Raw genomic sequence first — 18,497 nt, 5'->3', positions numbered from 1 at the left:
TAAGTCTACGGACAGGTCACTGAGTGTCCCAGTGGAATCCGGTTCCACACCATGGGAGTGTCTGTTGTCTTTGGTACGAGGATCCTATGTCTCATTGTCAAAGATTTGACAATTCCTGAAGTCTGGAAGACGCCAATAAGCTAGACGTGTAAGTCCTCTGAGGATGCTATGTGGGGATCTCCGCCTGAAAATTTCCAGTAACATTAGCCACAGCAGTCATCGTGTACTCATACCATTCTTCACATGTGGAATAGGCCTTTTCCTATACTGAAAGCAACTTTGCATAGGGAAGATGTTTTAATCACGTTTGGAGTTACCACAGTATCAATTTGGCAGCCTTTCAGTCAACGTGTTCATGAGGCAGCGCTTCCCGTCAGTGTACACTATCGGATCAAATGCATCCAGACACCTATTAGTGGACATAAATATGGGATGTGTCCACCCTCCTCCTTTATGAGCTGTGCTGGACCCAATTTCAATGAGATGTCTATAATAGAATGGCAGCCCATTCTTCTTCAGAGAAGGTTATAATTTTCGACTATAGGGTCTAGAGCGAAGACGACGTTCTAACTCATCGCAAAGATTTTCCATTGGATTCAGAGCGGGAGTGTGGGCACACGAGTCCCTTTTGAGACTGTGACTGTCCAGAAACCATTGCTTAACATTGTCCATTGTCATGATGATACAATCAACGTCTCCGAACTCTTTCTATACAGCACGCAATAAACAATGATTGAAAATGTCTTCATATCATTCCGCATTTATTTTTTGTTAAGCACAATAAGAGGACCACACACTAAGCACGAACAGCACCTCAGCACCGTAGCACCATCTCCTCGGTACTTCACTGTTGGCACTACATAGGATGGCAGGTAAGGTAAAATTGGTGGTAAGGTCTTATGGGACCAAACTTCTGAGGTCATCTGTCCCAAATTTTACGCACTACTTAATCTAACTTAAACTAAATTAGGCTAAGGACAACACACACACACACACACACACACACACACACATGCCCGAGGGCTCGAACCTCCGACGGGGGGGAGCCGCATGGACCATGACAAGGCAGGTAAGGTTTTCCAGCCATTCAGCAAACACAAAGCCTTCCATCGCACTGCCACAAGGTGTATAGTGATTCATCAAATCACTCGCTTACAGGCACCATTGTTCAGCTGCGTTGCTCATTACACCACCTAAATGTGGCTTATCAGGAGCTGCTCGATCACTGTTCCCCATTCTGTTTTGCTCCCTATGCACAGTCATTACGCTAGCTGGACTGCTGGTAGCAGAGTGAAACTCGCGATTCCCTTCAGCTGATTTCGCGCCATTTTCTACAGCCACCTCTCGTAATGCTCAACGGTTCCTGTCCGTCATTAAATGAGATCTTGCTGGTCTCGGTTTGGCTGTGGTTGTTCCTTCGTGTCTCCAGTTCGCAGTCACGTCAAAAGTAGACCTAGCCAACTTTAGAAAGAATGATATGTCCCTGATTGATTTGTTAGGTGAATCCAATGGCTGGTCACGTCTGAAGTCACCGAGCTCTGCAGACCGACCCATTCTACTGTTGATGCCGCTCTACTAACAAAACAATACTCCAGTCCTCTTATTATACTGGCGGGTCGTTTTACGTGACTTCTAGTGCTGAACTGCGCTTTACCTGTGGTTTTCCAGATGCTTTTGATCATACAGTGCAAGTTGGTGCCTCTAATCCAGTTGACGGTTAATGTAGACACCGATCGAAAAGGATCTACCTGAACCGGACATTTGAATTCCGTCAGTAGAACAAGGTTGTGTATTGCAGCTCTGCTCGGATGTGAAGGACAAGGCCGAGGCGGACGCGTCTCGCCGCGGCAAATCAAGGCGCGCAGCTGCGCTGTGTAGCCAGGCATAGGGCGGCAGATGGAGGAGCTGGAGGATATGAGAGGAGATGAGAGGGGAGAGGAGAGGGGAAAGGCAGCTTGCACGTGGCGGACGGCGGAGATGCAGCTTCTTGTCGAGTGAGCGGCCCGCTATGTTACACTGACACACATCCGGCAGGCGTTTTAAACAGCGAAGCCCACAAGCGAGGCACGCCTTCTCGCTACACGATGAGCACAGCGCGCTTTGTGAGCAGAGCGCCGCGGCACAGGGAACGCCTGCCTTTGTGGCTCTCTCTCTCTCTCTCGCTCTCTCTGTATTCCGCAATCCCGGAACTCTGCGGGTCGCTGCCCTGCAGTCGCTAACTCTTCCAGCTCGCTTTTGAGCGGCTAGTTCGTTTGTCGCGTTCTAAGCCGGCGCCAATTCACGCACGAGTTGTTTCGTGCGCGATTATCGCGATCTAAAAACTGTTGTTACTTCTATCATTAATTCGAAGGGTGGCTGTCCTGTTGTTTACCTGTTACTCTTTTCCTTGCTTCATTGCTGCTGTAACCCATATGATCGACGATTTTCAGGTACACATATATATATAATATATATAATAACTCCACCGTCAGTGGAAGAGAACTTTAACACCCAACAAATGACTGCCGGTACTGATTCGCTTGACCAAATCACCTGTTGAGGAAACCTTCTGTCGAAACGTTTTCGGCAGATTTAACCGATTAAATATCACGAATCCAACAGTCAACAGTGTTCATTTCTCTACAGCAATCCTCTCCAGGCAAATGCCGGGATCTGAGAGGGCACGGCCGGCTACCTTCCTCGTCCTTCCCTAATCCGATGAGACCGATGACCTCGCTGTCTGCTCTCCTCCCCCAAACAACCCAACCCTCAACAGAAATCACACTTACTCCTTGAGGCGTCATTATCTCAGAGCATCCGAGCACGAGTGCAAGTATTCAAAAATTCCATAAAGTTAAAGTTCTTTCAGGAGGCCTTCGGACTAGATATTCAGCTTTCATGAGACTTATGAGCCACAACTGAGCCTGTGACTGGATAACGTAAAGTTCCGCATCCTGGCTCTAGACCAGTGGTAGTCCATCTTTTTTACCCACCGTCCACTTTCGTACCTCTGTTAGTGGTAAAATTTTCTAACACCCACCAGTTCCACAGTGATGATGGTTTATAAAGCAGGGAAGTAGGTTCGCTTTATAAAATTCGCAAAACGAGTTACATCCTGTTAAATACGATAATAATTACTTACCAAATGCTTTATGCCAAAATTTTATGAAAACCTAATTAAAATGTTTTTGTAGTCCCTACAGCCTGCCTCCCATCTTGAAAGCTGAAACGTCCATTAGTGGGAGGTAGAGACCAGGTTGTCTACCACTGCCCTAAACGGACAAATCATGTCCACCCGACCGCCGTATCATCCTCTGGTAATGGCGTTACCGGGTGCGGTACGGAAGGTATATGTGGTCGCCACACCGCCCTCCCGGCCGTTGCTGATTTTCTTGACCTTGGAACCGCTACTAATCGGTCGAGTAGCTCCTCAGTTGGCCTCAAGAGGCTGAGTACATGCCGTAACAGTCCTCTCACCAAGAAAAAGCCCCTGCCAGTACCAGAACCCGAACCCAGGACCCCACATGGGAGTCAGCCCCACTGACCACTCAGCTACGGAGACGGACGTAATAGCCTGTGCTAGTGTTTTTAAAACTGAGCAGTTAAGGGGTATAAGCCCCTTCTTCCTTCATGACATATTTTGAATGAAGCAGAGTAAGGGAAAAAGAATGTCTGAAAACTAAGAAGAAACGCATCGAGTGCTAGGTCGCAAAAGGCCACTGATGTTTACGGCATTCGAACAAAACTGGGTGCTAATGGCAATATGGCTGCAGGTATCCAATGGTAAGCACAGCGCTAGGCTACGGAGAGTAATTGAACTTTTGTCGACGAGTAAATCACAATAGTGTTGCAGTGGTACTGGTGTTGATACAAAGCAGAGTAGTGGCAAAGATAAAAAAAAGACAACATTGCATTGTATCTACAACAGCAGTCGCCGAAGTTGACGTTTTCAGAAAGGAGCCCAAGGAAGTTTGCTGAGTGAAAAGCAGCAGATGAAATATTTGCGTTTCTGCAAGGTGAGGCGCCGGCCGGGGTGGCCGAGCGCTTGTAGGCGCTACAGCCTGGAACCGCGCGACCGCTACGGTCGCAGGTTTGAATCCTGCCTCGGGCATGGATGTGTGCGATGTCCTTAGGTTAGTTAGATTTAAGTAGTTCTAAGTTCTAGGGGACTGATGACCTTAGAAGATAAGTCCCATAGTGCTCAGGGGCATTTGAATTTTTTTGCAAGGTGAGTCAGTGGAAGAGGTGGTATCGTATACGCTCGACTGTGCGTACAATGTTCATGGAAATGGTTTGTTGGATGATCAGAGGGACTAAATGTCTTGGTTGATCAAACCCTTTTTCCTCAAACAGGTCTACATGACTGTACATCAGAGATGACCTACCGCTCAGAACCCAGGGGAAGAAAACCCCAAATGCTACCAAAGGTCAACAAAGGTTAGATAAGTGACAAAAAAGAACTGGAAGATATAGGAAGGAAGGCAGGCGACATGCCCTATCTAGGAAGCAGCGGGAATCCCCTTGCACTTCACTCGGAAATTGCCCAGGAAAGGCTATCAACATGGACAGGGCAAGAGAAGCAAAGATATGCATACGATGAACAAGTTGAACAGACCATGAGAGAGGTTTGGGGGAAAAGTGCTGGCGCTGGGAGGGGTGGTGTGAACCGCGCGCAGTTTAATTCCGGCTTTTTCATATCCCGTTCTTGGTCAGTTTTTGTAATCTGTATTGGTAGTGGTCATGCATTCATCATTGCTGCGTTGCATAGGTTCTGTTCAGTTCTAAATATTACTATAGTGACTGTAGTGGGAAAAATATTGTAGGTGAATATTTGGTGATCTTCTTCTCATAAAAACTCCCTAACAGCTAAACAAAGATTGGATCTGAAGATTTTATTTAGAATTGGAGCTCTGGATTCTGCGATGGTCTCGTAAGGAATCTAAACTGGTGAACAATTACCCATGTTTAAATGATAAAATCCAATCCGTCTTTTGGATAGAAAAAGAGAAATGGTTCATCTGGAAGGTTTGTAATCCATTGCCTAGATTGATGGAAGCTGTGTGCTATCTACAGAGGAACTAAGTTCGATGTTTTTGTATTAGTGCTTTGAAGCCTAGAAATAAAACTTGCAATATAGTGGCTGCAGAGTGAACAGTTCAGGTAAGAACGATCGCCAGTTTACTCGCATTCATTAATGTTCGAACCACTTAACGTTTACCGTCACAGGACACGGTAAAAGATGTAATGGTAGTTTATGTCGGTTACGTAAGCTTTGGTGACCTTGGCACAACACAAAGAAAACATTAGCACCAGTTCAGGTGCTATATTCATTACACAGCAAAGGACCAAAGCAGAAACCACTCAGATACGAGGGCTTTCAGTAAGTAATGCAACACTTTTTTTTTTATCAGCCAGTTTCGGTTTAAAAACGTGTAATTTGTTGTACGACATCGTGGAATATTCTCACTCCACCCTCCATAGTTTCATGACGTTCCGATAGGTGGCAGCACTATACGTAGCCTCCAAAAATGGCGTCAGTAACGGAGATGCGTTCCAAGCAGACAGCTGTCACTGAGTTTCTTTTGGCGGAAAACCAGAGCATCTTAGAGATTCGTGGGCGCTTGAATAATGTCTACGGGAAGCTGACAGTGAACAGAAGCATGCTGAGTCTTTGGGTGAGACGTCTTGTCATCTTCCCAACAATGTCGCGCAAGTCTGTCCGATCTCCTACGCGCCGGCCGGCCACACACCGCCGAGACTCCTGCAATGTCGGGACGTCCTGACACACTCATTCGAGGTAATCGACAGAGCACTGTCAGACACCTCGCTGCTTAACTGGATTTCTCTGCAGGTGGTACTGACACACTCGTCCACCAGTTGGGATACTGTAAAGAGAAACGGAATTGCTTGCGCTATGTGAAGCTGATGATGAAAAATTTTTGTCGAACAGGTGACAGGTGATAAATATGAGTTTATTACTTTGAACTGGAAACAAAGCGGCAGTCCGTGGAGTGTCGCCGTACCACCTTTCCTTCGAAGGAAAAGTTCAAAGCCGAACCCTCGGCCGGTAAAGTCATGCCGACGGTCTTCTGGAACTTTGAAGGCGTTATTCTGTTATGTCCTTCCTTATAGTGCAACGATTGAAAGATCTCTGTTGGATTCCTTTCATGTTAATTTCTTAAATCTGTTGTCATTTACGGCATAAATTCCTCTTCTAAATTTACTGTGGTGTTTCTGACTATCTGGGAGGAGACTGAGCAGTGAAACATGTTACTTTTACACATAAACAAGAACGATCTGTCACACTACTACACTTTAAAACACAGTTTATATGTAATTCATGTCACACAGTCTCATACGGAACCTACATCCGCTTTCTTTTATATACTGTATATGATAAGATACTGTCATCCCCCTTCCCTTCTGTGTGAGAGGATGAATGAGCAAATGTATTTCTAGTTGCATGCTTGATGGTAGCAGACAAGCCTGTCTGCTAGAGAACAGTAGGTCCAACGTCGGAACAGGTAGCTACGCTTTCTAAAAGCAGAGTGGTTTCTATCCTTAGTATGGTCCTGTCTGTCCCTTGTCATGTTGGTATAGGAAGCTGCCCCTCTGGCCACTTCCGTTTGTGAGCCACCCCTCAGGAAGGGACCAGGCAGTCTGTCCGTGGCGAGCGTCTGAAGTGGTAAGATCTCCGGCTAAGCGCGTGTCTGCTAAGTCCGTAGGGCAATGGATTTCGTAAGTTCAGCCTAACTGAAAATTTAATCACCTTTATTTCAGGTTTAGCTCTAAAATATCTAATGTTATCTTAAATTGCAACGCAGTGTAATTCGAGTGTGAAGTTCAGAATATATTCCGGTAGTTGCTTTGTCACTACTTTGTGAGTAAAGTGGAACCACGTGTTGATCAGTAACTCTAACTAGCATCATCAATCTTCAATGCGAATGTGAGTGAGATTATAACGTCTCGTCTTGACAATATTTTTCAATATAGCAACTTTTCTTTATGTTCAACCCACGTGGGGTGTACTTTGTGAGACCAGTACCACGTGCTTATACAATTGTTTGACCCATCAGGTTAATAGTAGGACGATAGTAACCAGTTCGAGGTTTTGCTTTTGTAAATTGCTTTTCGATCTAATTTATTTTAATTATCAAAATTATTGTGGAGTTACACTCTTTGTGTAAACCAAGTTGGCCACGTGAAGCATGTGGTGTAATCATCAAAGTATCCCTCAGCTATTCTTTTCGGGAAGATTTCACAGAGAGTTAGTATGAATTTAGTATACCAGTGTGTGGGTAATTTCATGACGGACAGTATTGTGCTACGAACGTAACTTCTTTGGTTGAAAATTGAATCGGTTGGTTGTGGTTAATTTCCTCTTGGATATGTTTCAACGTTCTTCGTGTGCTATTTTATGAATGCAGTGTTGTATGTAGTCTCCCAATCTTGGCTCCCTATTTGATGTGTTCCATAAGATTACAAACTCACATTTACACAACCCTAGATAAGGCACCAGTTTAGTTATGAATCTATTTTTATACGCTGAAATTTTAACGGAACAATGATCAATATTAAAATAAATGTCCAAATATAAACTGATTTATTTCTTTTTATTTAAATTGTCTTTATATATATATATATATATATATATATATATATATATATATATCACCGGTAATCATAAGATGAGTACTAAAAGATTATAATTAATGTTAGTCTGGTTGGGAATTTGGTAAGCTAGACTGGATACCTGGTGAAACAGTTGCGCAGTAATGCAAGGTTAAGTTCCTCAGATAGCTCACAGCTTTGAACCCACTTTTATGGTCTTGAATATCAGCACCGCTTTCAGAACAAATTAATGTAACAACATTACACGATCAACTATCAAGTGTATTGTAATGCTCTCAGGAAACTGAAGAAACGACGTTGACACAAAAGTACCATGACAAACACAGAAGGGCGGGGTCAGAGATTTTCTCTGCCTCGTGATGAATGGGTGTTGTGTGCTGTCCTTAGGTTAGTTAGGTTTAAGTAGTTCTAAGTTCTAGAGGACTGATGACCATAGATGGTAAGTCCCATAGTGCTCAGAGTCATAACGTCATAAACACAGGAGCTCTCACAAGTCTGTGCACCCAAGAGGAGCTCACAAAACTTCAAAAATGGTTCAAATGGCTCTGAGCACTATGGGACTTAACATCTGTGGTCATCAGTCCCCTAGAACTTAGAACTACTTAAACCTAACTAACCTAAGGACATCACACACATCCATGCCCGAGGCAGGATTCGAACCTGCGACCGTAGTAGTCGCGCGGTTCCGGACTGAGCGCCTGAACCGCTAGACCACCGCGGCCGGCTGACAAAACTTCATTGGACTGCTCTTCCTCATCCACCCTACAGCCCGTATTTTCTTCCAACCTCCATGTGTTTGGTCCATTGTAGGATGGGCTCTACCGGAAGCAGTACGTGGATGATGACGACGCAGCAAGTTTTGTATACCGTCTGGAAGGTGCGCGTGGGTCTGCTCCTTTGTTCTGCAAAATAGGCCTAATGAAGGGAGTAGAAGCAGGAGAGGTAAAGCACTTCGGTACTGCATGTAAAGTAAAATCACATTTAATAGAGAATGTTAGTCAATGACATATACTTAATTTTTGGTAAAGATGAGCACGTAGGTGCGAAGCCGTTGTCCATGTATCAAAGCTAGCAGTTACTGGTAGTTGGACAAACTATCATTGAAGTAACAAAGGCAAAGCCTGTAATGGCTAGCCCCCTATGAAGTAGAAGCTAAGTTGCTAGGTCGTCTGCTCTTGATCAACTGGGGAGAAAGCCGAGCGGCGCTCGTTGAGCTCCACAATCCGACCATGGTGGCCGAGAGGTTCTAGGCGCTATAGTCTGGAACCGCGCGACCACTACGTTCGCAGGTTCGAATCCTGTCTCGGGCATGGATGTGTGTGATGTCATTAGGTTAGTTAGGTTTAAGTAGTTCTAAGTTCTAGGGGACTGATGACCTTAGAAGTTAAGTCCCATAGTGCTCAGAGCCACTTGAACTATTTTTTTGAGCTCCACAGCGTCGGCCAGAGGGTTCTGTGGTCGGCGTCGCTCGTCCGCTCTCGTAGTGCCAACCTACGAGCGTGCACCTACGCTGTTGCATCGGAACTATCGACACCACAACAAGGCTTTATCTCCGACGTCGACCAGTAAAGTGGTACCTCCCCGTGATTACTGTAAAGAATTGGGTTCTGCAGCCAAAAGAGTGGGGAATAATGTGGTTATTGTAATCGTGAACAAGACAAACCTACTTTTACAAAAAAAAAAAAAAAAAAAAAAAAAAAAAAAATGTGTAGCAGTACATATTGAACGCCTGTCGTATGCTAATTTGGCGACTGAACTGACCAATCCATGTGCTGAATTATTCGCTGTTGTTGACATTCAGTCATGAGATCACACCATTTTAGTCAGATGTTGTTGTTGTTGATGATGATGATGATTGAATTGTGGGGCGCTCAACTGCGCGGTTATCAGCGCCCATACAAATTCCCAACCTTGCCTCTGTCGAATCTTGCCACTTGCATGAATGAGGATGAAATGATGAGGACAACACAAACATCTGGTCATCTCGAGGCAGGTGAAAATCCCTGACCCCTCCTGGAATCGGACACGGGACCCCGTGCTCGGGAAGCGAGAACGCGACCACGAGACCACGAGCTGCGGACTTCAGATGTTGAAAGAAACCATTACCTAATGCTCATGTTGAAAGATATTCATAAACATGCAGATGTGATCTCTGTAGATATGTAGTGGCACCCACATAGTGGCACTTACATGTGCTGCCATATAAAGATACACTATGCCACGTTCATATAGCGCCAATATCTAAAGCGTTCCTTTCGGAGATTTTGATGGAATGTAGCGGCCTCTGTCTTCATACGAAATAAAAAAAATCTACAATTATTTTAAAAGCGAAATGCCGACTTATCCTTAAAGAGGATCGGCAGTCCAGTGCACATATTGTCATGACAATTGCAAGTGATATTGGAGTAGTACGCAACATGGCAGTAAAACCATCTGCGCACAGTATGGAATAATATCCATCCAGTGGCTGCAGCCACGGCGAGAGGTCACGGCTTAACAGGTGCCGTAGATTTTGACTGTCGTTTGTTGAAAGTTTTGCCTGCCGAATCTGTGATTCGAAATTGTTGTCCCTGACGGACATCTATCCGTCTAGCTACCGCTGCCTTCAGTTTACCAGTGGTCTCCCGTTGCAGTTCTTCAGTTACGATTCCTCGTTGCCATTCTACCAATTTGATTATTTCTACTTTCTCTCTACCTCACTAAGCGAACTGCTGTCTTAGCTAAGATGATGTCCGTAATGCGCTTGTGACGCAAGATTACTGTAATTCTGCTGATTTGCATGCTATTGTTTTCTGCAGCTCTACTGTGGCATGTACGTAAGCATTTTCATGTCATTTTCTGTAGATTTTCTGAGGCTACCGATATTTTTGTGATGTTATGTCAATTTATAGCAACGAGGGTACTGCAAAGATGTAGCAGACACCACACAGCTTGATTTGTGTAGCAGATTCTTCAGTATACGACACCATAGGAAGAGTAGAATTAGAAAAAGTTCTAAGTGTGAAATAGCATATCTGTCAGGAGACTCAGAAAACAACTTCTCTCTTTTTGTAAAAAACGTATTTGCATCCAAAAAACTGAAAAGGTATAGTCATCGTGTTGCCCAACCCAACACTGCCAAGAAGGATGCGACAAATGAGAAAAACAATTTATTAAGAACAAATGAGAAAACAGTTTACTTAGAACTTTCCAAGTACTGAAAGAGGAAACCGACTGATTCTGACATGGGGACGGTACGAACTTCCCCTCACCGATTTGATTCATGTTGACAGGGTTTGTAGAACATGGCTAGGACTTTAACATGTGTGAATAGGAAGACGCAACTTTCAACTATTTCTAAGGAGATCGAATTTAAAAATCACAGGCGTGCTTATGCCGTAAGCTTTATAGGCGTACTGCTGTCCACGGAACCCGAAGACGAGCGAGTACGCGGTTAGTTTCATATACGCGAGGCTTCTGGATCGAATCTCGCTGCCGGGAGTTGATTTTTCATTTCCACTTAATTATAACAACAGATTTATTACGATCGTGAAAGTATCAATGTCCAATCATTCATTTACTATTTTCCTAATCCTGAACATGAGAAAAGCAGAAAAAGTTTTTTCCTAAGGAGGTTGAAAATGAAAGAAAAAAAGGATACACGAGAACTTTCATTAAAATCAATGTAGTCATTTTATTTATATTACTGTGTCAACATTTGTGAAAAGTATAATGCGTAACATATGCAGCACTGCACGAATCAGGAGGACAGAAATTGCAGAAACATGGAAAACCATAATCATCGCGACATATAGCAGATGTAAGGGACGACGAATTTTTGCGTTCCATATTTTTTTTTAATTTTTTTTCCCCCAATGGGTCTGCTGCAAAGCAATCGTCGTTTACATTCATAAATGGTTCTCGGTCGTACACAATTTTTGGCCGTACCACGCAAATCTAAGAACAGCACAGACTACTGGTGCAGTTAACTCACAAAAGAAGGCAGTACCAGCTGTGAGATACGATCAAGCAACCTCGCGCTTGTGAAACTAAGGGCTTACTCGGTCGGCTGAGGACATCTTACCTATTAGCGATCAAACAAATTATACAAACACGCCTGAAATTTTCAGACTCGATTATCTTGAAAACGGTTGAGAGTTGCGTCTTTCAATTCACACAAGTTGTCGTCCTCGTAGTGCCCTACGCATCCTGTTAATACGAATCAGATCAGCCGGGGGGGAAGTTCGTACGAAAATTTTTGTTTCAGGTACTATTAACAGAGGAATTACGTTTTATTTATGATAATACAAGTACAGAAGTTCATATGTAATATTTTAACTAGACAACTGTGGTCAACTATTCCATTTTAAGGAAAATATGACTATTAAATTCGAGAAGAATTTGTCGGTATTGACTTCTGTTTCTCCCACAACTCCGTTTAGAGGTCATATGTTGCAAAATTTACCGCCAGGCTCCCTGTGCTGTTGAGGAAGAAATGGCAATATCGTCAACAGGTCTTTCTCATTTGCAACTTACGCTATGTGATCGAAAGTATCCGGACACCCACAAAAACATACATTTTTCATATTTGGTGCATTATGCTGCCACCTACCGTCAGGTATTCCATATCAGCTACCTCAGTAGTCATTAGACACCGTGAGAGAGCAGAATGGGGCGCTCCGCGGAACTCAGGGACTTCAAACGTGTTCAAGTGATTGGGTGTCACATGGGCGAGATTTCCACATTTCTAAACATCCGTAGGTCCACTGCTCCCGATGTGACAGTGAAGTGCAATCGTGAAGGGACACATATAGCACAAAAGCGTAGAGGTCGACCTCGTCTGTTGACTGACAGAGTCCACCGACGGTTGAAGACGGTCGTAGTGTGTAATAAGCAGACATCTATCCAGACTATGACACAGGAATTTCAAACTGCGTCCGGATCCACTGTAAGTACTATGACAGTTAAGTGGGAGGTGAGAAAACTTTGATTTCATAGCCGAGCGGCTGCCCATAAGCCACACATCACTCCGATAAATGCCAAACGACGCCTCGCTTGGTGTAAGGAGCGTAACCATTGGACGATTGGACAGTGGAAAAGCGTTGTGTGGAGTGAGGAATCACGGTAAACAATGTGGCGATCCGATGGCAGGGCGTGGGTATGGCCAATGCCCCGTGAACGTCATCTGCAAGCGTGTGTAGTGCCAACAGTAAAATTCGGAGGCGGTGGTGTGGTGGTGTCGTCGTGTTTTTCATGGAGAGGGATTGCACCCCTTGTTGTTTTGCGTGGCACTATCTCAGCACAAGCCTACAGTGATGTTTTACGCACCTTTTTGCTTCCCACTGTTGAAGAGCAATCTGGGGATGGCGATTTCATCTTTCAACACGATCAAGCACCTGTTCATAATGCACGGCCTGTTGCGGGGTGGTTACACGACAATAACATCCCTGTAATGGTCTGGCCTGCGCAGAGTCCAGACTTGAATCCTATAGAACACCTTTGGGAAGTTTTGGAACGCCGACTTCTTGCCAGGCCTCACCGACCGACATCGATACCTCTCCTCAGTGCAGCAATTAGTGAAGAATGGGCTGTCATTACCCAAGAAACCTTCCAGCACCTGATTGAACGTATGCCTGCGAGAGTGGAAGCTGTCATCAAAGCTAACGCTGGGCCAACACCATATCGAATTCCAGCGTTAGTGATGGAGGGCGCCATGAACTTGTAAGTCATTTTCAGCCAGGCGTCCGGGTACTTTTGTTCACATAGTGTATAAACGCGGCTGGCTTTCCAGATGACTTACGGCAGGGCCGGCCACAGAGTGCCTAACATAACGCGTGCAGTGTCTGCGGCCCGCGGGACAGCTGAAGCCTGGCCTGTCACTCGGCTCTGCTCGATCCTTCTCGGAAGCAATCGGAACAATCCGACATTTCAGTTAGCACTGCGGTGCGGCAATTTGCTGTCTGCACAACTCCCTGAGTTCGGCAGAGTCGTTGTGTCAGCTTGCTTATACGGTATAGGTAGTATAGTCGGTAGGATTTAAAGAGTCGACAGCCGAGCGAGTAAGGGCTTAGATTCATAAGCGAGAGGTCTGTGCCTCGAATCTCGTCCGGTACTGCTTTTGTTTATCATCCCTACTTAAACTTTTCGGAAACATGTACTGACAAATGCAGTGTTAAAATGTCTCCGCTGTGCAGCCCCGCGACGTTTATTTTTACAGGCATGTCAAATACCTTACAAAACGACGACAAAAATACGTGTACGTCACCGGAAAGAAGAGAGAGATAGCTTCTAGAGAATACTGCATATAAATTCACTGAATCGTTCACCGTCAGTTGTCTGTACCAGAGCTTCCATCCGCCTGGTATGCCGCGATATGAGATGATGACCAACAACCAGTTACTAATATAAACCAAGTTTGTTGCAATAGAAAAAAAAAATCATGCACATGCAAAAATTCGGAGTTCATTACATGTACTGTATGTCGCAATAATTAATATTTTCCATTTTGTGCTATTAGTATCATGCTGACTCGTACAGTGCTTCGTAGGTTACAGGTTATACTTGTCGTGAATGGAGGTATAGTAACATAAATAAAATAAATGTACTGATTTCATCGGAAGTTCTCGTGTATCCTTTTTTATTTCGAATCTCCTTAAGAAGAAATTGTTTTTCTCCTTTTTCAGGATACAGATTATAAACAATTTTAAAAAATTAAGTGTTGATACTTACAAAGTCAAAATAAATCTGTTGTTGGAATTATGTGGCAATGAAAAAAGTTACCAGCAGCGAGATTCGATCCAGAGACCTCGCGCTAACGCAGCTAAGTGCTTACTCGCTCGGCTGCAGACTCCTCGGTTACGACCGACCATACAAAGCTTATAAGTAAGAATAGAATGTTCAAATTCTATTTTCTCAAAAACGGTTGAAAGTTGCGCCTTCTCGGTTACATGTGTTGAAACCCTAGTTGTACCTTGCACATACTGTCAACATGAATCAATTCGGTACGGGAAGTCCGTGTAGTACCCTTGTTAGAATGTCATGAAACACATTACCTAAATCACAATAGCACTAAAAATGCGTTTTGTGAAAAAATTTCACTTAGAACGTTTTCCATATCCTGTCTTCGTGTGATGAAGAGGCTGATACTGCGGTGAAAAGGTGGAGCCGTACAGCGTAATTAGCCTGCAAATCCATCGGCAGCTAATCCGAGACATTCGTTAAAAACCGAGGACCAAGGGGTGACGCAAAGAAGGCGGAATGCGCAGCTGCAGTCGACGAATTGCATCACATTGCGGAGAGAGAGAAAAAGAAGACGCCATCCCACTACGGCGCAGAGAAGTGAGTCACGTCCCAAGGCCGCGTGCCGTAGCCGTGGTACAATACGCTCGCCGCCTGGGTTAGCGTACGGGAAGCTGCGACGGCAGCAGGAATGCTCAAGGACCCTAGCTTCCAGCTCCAGTCGCTGCGGCGCTGGAAGGCCACGCGGACGCTGGAGACGCCGGAAACGCTGCCGTCGTCACACGAGCGCGTCCGCTGGACCGCCTCTGACGTAGCAGTGGGCGTACGTCTCCGTATGGGTAGGCCCCAAGGCCGCCGCGGTGGGAGTGGGACCGCAACGCGAGTAACGTCGCTTAGCAGGAAATACGCTAGCTCGTGACAGGGAGGTGAAGAACCCGACTCTAACTGGCGCCTGCTCAGGGGACGAAGTTCTGCCGATTCCTTCATTTATCTTACTAAGACTGTCAGTCGAAGAACGTGAAAGGGAAGTCACAGTTGAGAGGGGAGTAAGACAGGATCATTGCCTATCCCCAATGCTATTCGATCCGTGCATTGGAAAAGCAATGAAGAAAACCAAGGACAGATCTGGAAAGGGAATTAAAGTTCATGGAGAAGAATTAAGAACTTAAAGGCTCGCTGATGATACCGTAATTCTGTCAGAGTTAGCAAAGGACTTGGATGAGCAGTTGAACGGAAGGGACAGCATCTTGAAAGGAGCATGTAAGATGAAAATTACCAAAAGAAAAATAAGGATAATGAAATGTTGTCGAATTCAATCAGGCGATACTGTGGAAATTAGTTTAGGAAACGAGACACCATAAGCAGTAGATGGGTTCTGCTATTTGGGCAGCAAAATAACTGATTGTAGCCGAGGTAGAGAGGATACGAAATGCACACTGGCAATAGCAAGTAAAGCATTTCTGAAGAACAGGAATTTGTTAACATCTGATATCAGTTTAGGTGCTAGAAATTTTTTTCTGGAGATATTTGTTTCGAGTGTAGCCTTGTATGGGTGTTCAACATAGATGGCAAGCAGTTCATATAAGAAGAGAATAGAAGATTTTGGTATGTGGCTCTACAGAAGACTGCTGAAGATCAGATGGGTGGATCGCGTATTTATTGCAGATGTACTGAATCGAACCTGCAAAAAATGCAGACTAAAAGACGGGATCGATTGATACGACGCGTGTTGGGACATCAATGAATTGTCAGTAGGGGGAAACGTGGCGGTTGGATATATTGTAGAAGGAGACAAATGCTTCAATACGGCAAGCTGGTTGCAGAAGTTTTTCGGAGATGAAGGGCTTGTACAGGATAGATTAGCTGGAGAGCTGCGTCACACCAGTCTCCAGATTGAAGAACCCATAACGACAATAACAGCGTGAGTTAAGCGTTTACGGTGAGACGTTATGTTTTGTTTTGAACGTATAAAGAGAGACTGTACACATCTATTCATCGAAAGGGGTATTCCTTACTACCAGGCTGGATTAGACCAGAGGTTTTCGAGTAACGAGACATTATAAGTGAGTCAGTTATGTTTATATTAGCGAAGTTTTGCGTTGTTTCTAAGCTAATAAGCAGACATGCTATTCGGTGACTCAGACGGATGGTGAGAAGAGTGCTAAAGGGATGCCCTTTTGCAGCTTCTCTTCATGCTAGGGCTGTCTGATTAAAAAATAAAACTAGCGATGACAATGACTATAAGAAAAAAAAACTGTCTTATAACCATCTCAGTGGGAGAAACGTACATAGGAGGAACGTCCACAGTAGATTCGAATAGGTGACTTCTGTCACCAGAAGAGAAACAAGAACAAATCTCGTGCATGACTGATGTATACAAGTACTTTAGGTGTGGTTTTGTGTGATCTAGACTTCGCGTACGTACTTACAATGAATATGTATGTGTATGGTTTTGATACCATGTTAGTGGTCACTTGATACATGCGTAGTCTTGTGAAATTATTTCGTTCTCTGATAATTAGCGAGCCTTAAGCTTTTTACCGAACGTGTAGCACTTTCACATTGTGTACAAATAACATATCCGCAGTGTATATAAACAGTAGACAAGAGAGAAAAAGCTAATAGCAACAACAGCATATCATTACCCGATACGAATGTCAGTAGCCATGACATCAAAATGAAGTTCCTTCAGTAGTAAGCACAAGCACTAGCAAAGACGTTGTGCTTCGAAATGTATGTGACGATTTATGGAAACGCTGTCTTCAAACGTAAAATCAACGGAATACATCATTTAGTATTTAATAAAATCTTCTATCATGAATACAGTAGTAATTTTACTAACCATTAACAGGTTAATATTCATCACGTTACTTTCCATTCAGAAAGATGTTGCACTCAGCGACTGTTATACTGACTTGTAAATTATAGACTGCAGCGATCAGTCGTCCTTTTTAAATTTTATTTTGCGGATCTAGATTTTGGCTAGAAGCTAGCCATTCTCAATGCACTATTAAATAATCAATGAACTGTGGATGAGTGCCTACCAACAGTATTGAGCGAAAATAATAGTGCATTGAGAATGCCTAGCTTCTAGCCGAAATCTAGATTTGCACAATAAAATTTAAGAAGGACGGCTGATCGCTGCAAACTATAATTTACAAGGTTAATATTCCACACCGTTCACAGGGACACAAAGGATTTTTGTTCTGAAACTTCGAGAATCAGTGTTAGCTGCGAACATAGGATCAGTGTTTCGGAGACATTTGATGCAATGGCTGTTATAGATACGTAGAAAATAACCACTTAGATTTCTATCCAACGCTTGTCAAACGATGTTTACGTTTTGGCTATGACGACGGCGCTGTCATCAAGGACATAATTTTGTTTGTTTTGATGATGCCACAGAATTACAAGCATGAAACAAATGTCGAATTAGTCACCAATTGCAGATGAATATAACATAAGAACCATCATACTCTGTACTTTCGATCACACTATTATTTCCCTGTGATTAGGGAAATAAATACTTTAAAAAAGTCACTGTCATCGTATTGTCAGATCTGGACGTAGAGGAGGCATAAAGGGAACACATACATACATACATACACACCCACACACATAAATATAAACACAAACAAACAAACAAACACACACACACACACACACACACACACACACACTCCCGTGTTAGTCAATGTGCAGCGTGCGTATTTGTAGTTCCTCGGATAGAAATCATAAGCACTTTATTGTGTTACTCACCGGCAGCAGCTGTTCTTGTCAGTGTCGGTGCTAGGACAGCGCGCGCGGAGCAGCAGTAGAGGGCAAGGCGTGAGTACGTGTAGGCGTGTCTGGGCGTCACAGACGACCGCGCTGCTCTGCTCTGCTCAGCACACAACCTCACGGCACAAACGTAGCCAGCACACTGACGCGTCAAACTATCTCCATTCAGAAGGCGCGGGCCCCCGCTGCTACTGCGCATCTCGACTGCGCAGGCTCGCACACCGGGCTGCTTCGCAGATACTGACTGGCCAGCTGGCTGTCAAAACCGGCCTTCAATTTCGACGAGCAGATAGTAGATGCTGAACTGTCCTTGGCTACAGGAGCAGAACTCTGATTAGCTGCTCTTACTGTCCACGCAGCCAACATTTTTCTCACTCATCCTCGAGGTT

The 18,497-nt window shown here is 44.3% G+C and overlaps 1 protein-coding gene across 1 annotated transcript in view; it reads right to left on the bottom strand.

The window, feature by feature from the left end:
• Positions 1-18,161, bottom strand: part of LOC126475337 (uncharacterized) — an 802,694-nt gene extending 784,533 nt beyond the window's left edge. Inside the window, exon 1 of the mRNA XM_050103141.1 lies at positions 18,088-18,161. The gene's annotated coding sequence lies outside the window, so the exon portion shown is untranslated. The remainder of the gene's footprint in view (positions 1-18,087) is intronic.
• Between the last annotated feature and the right edge of the window lie 336 nt (positions 18,162-18,497).

This window comes from Schistocerca serialis, chromosome 1 (genome assembly GCF_023864345.2).
Source record: "Schistocerca serialis cubense isolate TAMUIC-IGC-003099 chromosome 1, iqSchSeri2.2, whole genome shotgun sequence".
NCBI lineage: Eukaryota > Metazoa > Arthropoda > Insecta > Orthoptera > Acrididae > Schistocerca > Schistocerca serialis.
The sequence above is the reverse complement of the archived record's forward strand: the minus strand, read 5'-3'. Positions and strand labels throughout refer to the sequence as shown.